The sequence below is a fragment of the Rosa rugosa genome, chromosome 2 (assembly GCF_958449725.1).
Source record: "Rosa rugosa chromosome 2, drRosRugo1.1, whole genome shotgun sequence".
Classification (NCBI taxonomy): Eukaryota; Viridiplantae; Streptophyta; class Magnoliopsida; order Rosales; family Rosaceae; genus Rosa; species Rosa rugosa.
In genome coordinates, this window is record NC_084821.1 from 28,407,436 (window position 1) to 28,414,950 (window position 7,515).

The window sequence follows — 7,515 nt, forward strand, 5'->3', positions numbered from 1 at the left end:
GGAAGAATAACACTAACGTACACCCCTACATCCAATCTACAACCGCAACCAAACCTCAGCTTCAATGATTGCTACTTCGACCTGTACAATAAACCCTACACCATGGAATAGTGCACCGGGTTGAAACAACAAACCCGGTAAGATTTTACAAGCTGATAGGAGCACAAAGTGCGACGATATTAATGAGTGTATGCCCCATTTTTGCCTTGTTTCTCCCTTAGTTTCGTGTTTTGAGTCATTGAGTCATTTTCAGAGTCTTGTAGAGTGTTTGAAGTGAAATAGGCGGAAAATGCAAAATTCATCAAAAATCCTAGCTGGATCAGGATTCCTCACCGTCGACCTTTTTGCGGTCTTTACATTTTAATTCCCATTATTTTCTCTAAATAATTCTGATATTCTCCTCCTTTTTGTAGGAAATTTAAGATGTTTGACCAAGAAATGAAGAAGGGAAATAAAGGAGAAAATTTGCTAAGATGGAGTTGAGTTGGCGATAAAGAGTGATTGAGAAAATTTGAAACAGGCCATGGGATAAGCTGGGATTGCGGCTGCAACCGATTTGGTAAGAGCTTATTTTCTAGCTTGGCTTAGAGTTTCCTGCTTCCAACCTTTAGCCTTTCTTTCAACAGTCTTTGATGTATCCAAGGGCTGCCTTTTTTGATCTCCCCTAGATAGTTGGGAGACCAAGGTATTTACACAAGGTTTTCAACTACTAAGATTTGCATAATGGAGCTCAGTAAGAGTTTAATTTTTGTAGGTGTATTAGGACTTAAATAGAGGGAAGATTTCTCCATAATAATGAGCTGACTAGAAGCAATGTAGTAGGTATGGAGAAGAGCTAAAAGCATTTCACAGTTTTGAAGAGTTGCCTTGAGAACAACGAATCGTCTGTAAAGAATAAGTGACTAATAACAAGGCTTTTGGGGACCAATGGTGACAGATTGCAACTGTGATTTTGGACACAACTTGATCATCATTCTAGAAAGAACAACAGTCACAAAGAGAAACAAGAATGGAGAAAGGAGGTCTCTCTAACGAAGACCTCTTGTAGGCTTGAAATTTTTTTCAGGTTTGCCATTTAAAAGAACTACAAGAGAGGTGGTGGAGACACAACTCATAATTAGGTCGACCCATATCTCTGATCAAAACCTATCTTGCCAAGAACTACTTCAAGGAATTTCCATACTGTCGACCCCATCAAACTGTCTGTGGTGAAAATTTGAACACTGAGAGGAAAATAGAAATGATTACCTTGGGCCTCTTCTTTCCCCCATTGAGGAAGTGGAGAAAGTTAACAAGATTGCTGAGGATGCATGCGGAAGTTTCATATGTCAAGGAGAGATTAAGAGCAAATCTTGCATTCATGGAATGATTGTGTAACAAGACCATGAGATTGCAAGGACACACCAAAGTACCGCTTGAGGTTGTTATTTGCATAAGCTGTTTAGAAGTTTTGACCTTAATCCAAAGAAATGATTTTGCAAAAGAGTAAAATCCTCATATGGTACCTGAACTATCACGAAATGCACTTATTGGTACCTACAAATTTTTAGGAAGTCCAGTAGTACCTGTATTATCCCTCCGTTAACCCTTTTAGTATTTCCATAAATTAATTCAGTTAAAATAAGGATATATTATAAAATAAATATTTTTTTATTCTTTTACAAAACTTTTAGTAACTAAATTAAAAGAAACTAAACTAAGTTTTAAAAACAAAAAGTTTGTTGAATATCTAGGTTTAGCTGCTGTATCTATTGATAAATCTCATTAATAATTCTAAAAGAAAAAAATTTCTCATTAGTTGACCCAACCTAATATATATGTGTGTGTGTGTGTGTGTGTATATATTCCTGATCAATTTTTTTAATATATATTAAAATTTTTATGTAAAAGAACCAAACACAAATACAGGTATTGAGATAGTGAGGTGAATTGCCACGAGAACTCTGAGAACATGACAAATAGAATTTAGTATTATTTTCTTTATATGTCAAATTTTTTTTTTAAATTATAGATATAAAATACATCAAATACTATAAATCAATATAAATAAAAAGACTATTTGACCCTTGATGTTTTTCCCACATGATTGCCACATGGCTTCCACATAGGCATTTTTAATGGAATAATGGACGAAAGTACTAAAGGGGCTAACTGAGGGAAAGTACAAGTACCACTAGACTCCCTCACTATGCCAAAAAGGCCTTCAGACGACACGCATCAGACGACATAAGTTTTGTTTTATGTCGTCTGAGTTTTTCAGACGACATAATTTTCTTTTATGTCGTCTGAATATACACTAAAACCATACTGGTTTAATTTGGAAAAATGGTGAGCATTCAGACAACACATTTGTGTAGTTGTAGAAGGTGGTGATTTCCTATCTCAAATTTGGATAAATGGTGAGCATTCAGACAACACTTATATGTTGTTTGAAAAGATGGGAAAAAACCCTAGCAGAAATTTTAGATTTCCCTCCAACAAGTTGAGTCTTTTCCCTCTTAAGCGCCCAAACCTTATAGTTGACTAATCAATGGGGTGATATTCAGACAACATATAAGTGTTGTCTGAATAAGGTGAGTTTGACCTTTTTGGTTTTAGGTCTCTTTTGGCATAACATAAACCCTTCGTGTTTTTTCATTCCCACAAACTCTGTCTAAAACTCTCTCTCCTTCAATAAAACCCCGTCTTCCTCTCCATCTCTCTCATTTCCTTCCCCAAACCCCGCAACCTCTCCAACAGCCACCACAATCACTCTCAATCAAAAACCAACATGCCCCAAACTCCGCCTCTTCCTCTTCCGGCTCAACCCTCCGTTCAGATCCAATCCCCAGAAGGCTGCTCTCCTAAAAACAATGGTTTTTTTAATTTGGGCATTTAGGGTTCTTCTGATTTTGGGGTTTGTCTGGTTTCTTACATTTTTCTCATGATTTTTCTTACTGCAGATTGAAATTGATGAAATCTCTCTCGCAAAGGCAATGCTTCGAGGCGTGGCTGGAGGAGGTGCGACCTGGCCTGGACTCGTGGGGCGAAGGGAAGGCAAAGTGGTGAGGAGTGAGGACTCTGTGAGCTACTTATACAGGCTGGGCAAAGAGGCCGATAACAACAACATCGCCGTAGGATCCCGGGGAGGCGTCGTCGATAATATTTATGTCGGCAAATCCCTCAATCGAGACTCCGATATCGTCTTTGATTATCGATAAAAGGTCACCAGGTACTGGAAGTACCTGCAAGGCGATTATTACATTGCGCCTCTCTTCATGGTATGATGGACTTTGATAACCTTCTCGATTTCAAGAACGACGACCCACTCCTCAACCCTCTGCTAAGAAAAGGTGGGTCTTCTCTTCTCTTCGAAGTGGTATTTAGGTTTTCTTGCTTTCTCACTTTACTTTCTTGATTCATTTAATTTTTTTTGTATGAATTTTTCTCTCTTAGAACTTAAAATTTCATTCCTTCTTTTTTGTTCTCGACCTTTTCAACTCTTGAGTGTATTAGGAAATTGGATGATATTTTGACTGATGTGAACTGGAGAAGGTGAGGTCTTGGTTGCCAAGTGGGAAGGTTAAGCCTGTGCGGTTGAATGATGTGAACTGGGGGATTAGTTGGAAAGATCGGCGAATTCCATTGTAAGTTTTGTGTCACAGTTTAATATTAGACTCTGTTAGTTTTTGAAAGAATGTTTGGTTCCTTTTTGAGTTGGGAAAATGATTTTGATAATTTTGTAAATGTTTTTGTGGTTGATATTAGGCATGAAACTTTATCTCTGCTTTCTAATTGAAGAAAGTTTGGTTTTTTATCTGGGTTTTGAGGGTGTAGTGTTCTGGGATTTGATAATGGTTTGTGTTTATGTTTTTCATGATAAAGTTTGAATCTTTTAACTGGGTTTTTGAGTTTAAAATTATGGGTATTTGGGTTTGACATGTGTAGGTTTTGTTATCTGTGATTGCTGAACTGTAAGCATGTGGCAATAATTGTAGTGTTTGTTTACAATATCTCTGATTCGTTTGGTTGGAGTAAGATTCTGACTGGATTTATGTTATGAGATTCGTATCAGACTTGATTCAACCTAGTACCAGTGCAAGAGAGTCTGCTCAAGAAGTTGGGAAAAGCATGCGTGGTGGTACTGCAGACTTCGGTGATCCTGTAACTTTCAGATTTAGAGAAGGAAAACTAATGCTGGGGTGGACCAGCAGAGGCCAATAGTTGAAAGTAGCGTGGACAGAAAACAGGAGTTCTATTCATCTAAGCAAAATGATGATTTTGCAGCTTTGGAACAGGTACTGTATTCTATTATTATCTGCTAGTGAATATTTACAATGTCCACTGTTTCCATTTCTTCTCCATTTAAAATATATATACATGTATCTAATTTAGAGCCTAAAAATGTCCTCAAGCATTTAAGTAGTTGGTCACTGTGAGCCCTTGTTCAATACACATGTAGCATGAAGAAGGAATGGAATGATTTGCAGTTTGATTTATTGAAATTCCTGTCTGATGGAAATATAGGGTTGATTGTTAAAGTTCATCCCAAGTAATAAGTTATATTGATGACATAGTTGTGAGATATAATTTTTGAGGGGTAGTAAACATGGCTACAGTTAGAATGAAAAGATGTAGATTGTAATGAAGTCTATAACATGGAGATACTGACATATACTGTTGGAGCATGAAGTACCTGTCTTTCAAATGCATCAGGAAGGTACTGGGGGCTATTTGGATCATATGTGCTCCTAGAATACTTCTCAAGGTTGCCATTGTTCTGTTAAGAAAAAAAAAATAGCTTTAGCATAGCAGAGAAGGATAAGTTTACCAAGCCAACACCTATTCACCTGATCCATTTGGCCTTTTTTTAGTGAGATGATTTCATCTTTCTAAATCATTATGTGCTAAGTTTCTTTAGTCACCTAGTTAATTAAGTTTCATTACCATTCTATGTTTGAATTATAGTTTGTGAGCAATTATTCTGTCTTTTTGTGGAAGATCTTAGGTTGGAATACTGGCAAAGAGAAAGCTTTAATTAACACTTTTGCTTTCTGTACATTTAAACTTAATGGTAAATTTGCTCTACTGAGCTCATTTGGTTGGAATAATTTTTTGATAATGTATGTTCTGCATTTATCGTTTCATGTTATGCAGCACATTGAAGATTTGACACAATAAAAGTTTTCTTTGCAACGAGCACTCGAGGCTTCACGTGCTCTAGCTGAGTCATTGGCTTCTGAAAATTCTTCTTTGACAGAGCCTTATAACCAACAGGTTTGGCTGCATAACATGATATTTCAGGGTATTATATTTGTGTATATGTTTAGTTTGTCTGTGCATTAGTAGCAACATGTAGTATACGACGCATGGATATATAGCGTGGTATTATTTTATGTCTGCTTTCTAGTAAAAATATCATTATATGTTTTGTTGGACAATAGTACGAGGGATTGTATATAAGGATGCCATTATTTCAGTTGACAATGTTTCATTGTAAATTTTACTTTCCTCAGGATATATTAGAGGAAAGTTGGTCTCTGGCTCCTCAGGCTCTAATTACTGATTCCATTCAAACAGTTCATTTAAAAGGAGTGGCTGGAAGTCCTGGAGGCATTGTTCAAGTTGGAGTTTTTACTTGTAACATACCAAGCATATGATCAAATTCTAGATGTTTGATCTTCATTGGCTGCTTTGGCTATAACACCTTTCGGGAGAATCAAAATTGTGTAGTACTTTGAAACTTGTTTCAATCAATTTATACTTAAAAACTTGTTTCCTTTTGACAATGTTTGCATTGCATCTGAACACCCACACTTTTGACTACTAGGTTCTTGACTGTGAGACACCTTCATGTAGCTGTCTAATTTTCAAACTCTAAACCAACTAGGTTGAGATTATCAAAAACACTAACCTCACATTATAATACCATACAATGGCTTCAGGGCTGAAAGTACTGAGCTCTGGCAATTCTATTCTGTGGCAGGTGAAGGAATGCACGTCAGCCTTGCTGCGTTTTGTGAAGAGGTCTAGTTCTGAAAAATAAAAGTTAAAACAATGAAAATATTTTAGTCTTCCCGAGCTGACAATTGTTTCTGTGTAACTAAGTATCATTTGAAATTTTCTTTTCCGTTTCATATGTTGAATATAGGGATAGTGCCAGGAAAGCTCTAAGTTCTGCTACTTGATTATGCCTTAAACAGAAATTCAACTTTATTTTTTCTCTTGTAGGCCTCATTTGAGCGAGCAAAAAAATGGGTGCTAGAACTGAAATGACAAGGTATTGCTCGCACTTTCTTGCTGTCTAAACTCACTCAGTCCTTGGCTGCTTTAAACAATTTTTGGCTATAACTTTAATTTTAGTTTTGTTTAGGTGTTGTACTCTGTATACTAACTTTCTATGCGAGTTTGCGTCTTTCAATATAGCTAATTCTATCTACTTGGATCATTCTCTTATGACAAGGCAATCCAAATATGGTCATGGCACTAGCTGGGAATAAAGCAGATCTAGTAGTCAACTCTCGGTCAATATGCACTTGTTGCTTTATTTTAGCATTCTTACTATGGTGTTTGAAAGCTTTTAAATTTTTTATTTTATTCTTTTCTTATAAGGGAACACGTAAAGCCATGAAAGATGTTTGTTTGAAATATAATCGATGTCAAGATTTTGCTTCTAGTTAGTTTGTTAGTCATGAGGTATCATCTTGTTTCTTGCTATGTTCTTGCTCTAATTGAGCTCGTCGTTTGAAGGTTTTTGTTGTTTTCTTGCAAGCTAATATGTTCTCTAATCTATTCTCTGATTTGCTTCAAAGGGCTGTAAGACATCATTTTGCTCTTTGTGCTGGCTTGCTGTAAGAAAATGGATCCTTATTTACTGGCTATCATTTTCATGGATGCCCACAATAGCAAAGACAATTTCATCAAGCTTTGGTAAGCTTTTTTCTTTTCTTTTCTTTGGTAAGGACACTTGAGTAATGTGGCTTGATGTTTTGCTATTTTGTTTATTATTCTGCTAAACTGCTTTGTCCTTGGTTGCATGATATCTGATCCAGCAAAACAAGGATATAACTTCATTCTATGTGCATATTATCTGCAGGGTGATGCATATATACTCACACACCCTGGAATACCTTCCGTCTTCGATGACCACTTCTATGATTCGGGTGATTCCATTCATGATCAGATTGTGAAACTGGTACAGCAGTATGGCTAGCTAGTTCTTTTATTAACTTGTGTCTAGTAGAAATTCTTCCTTCTTTAAGCATTTGGACTTGTCTGCATGTCCAGATTAGTAGATATGGGTCATTTTGAATTGATATTCATGATTAGGTTTGTGTACATGAGACAATGGTGGATTAATGGAAATTGTAATGAATGATTTTGGATGTAGATTTTATGGTTTCGTACTTTCATGAATATTCGGTAATTTTAGTTTCCAGAATGTATGCATACCAATTGTAACGGGGGACAACTAATATGTGTTATCTCAAATTGCAAGCTACAACAAAAGCACACAAAAATGTGTGGTTGCAACTG

At 36.3% G+C, this 7,515-nt stretch overlaps 1 long non-coding RNA gene across 1 annotated transcript; it reads left to right on the plus strand.

Annotated features, from left to right (window-relative positions):
* Nucleotides 1-5,877: 5,877 nt before the first annotated feature.
* On the plus strand, nt 5,878-6,868 carry LOC133728383 (uncharacterized). Its single transcript, XR_009855828.1, has 3 exons — nt 5,878-6,006; nt 6,211-6,259; nt 6,792-6,868. It is a non-coding gene; the product is annotated as an uncharacterized LOC133728383 (long non-coding RNA).
* Nucleotides 6,869-7,515: the final 647 nt, after the last annotated feature.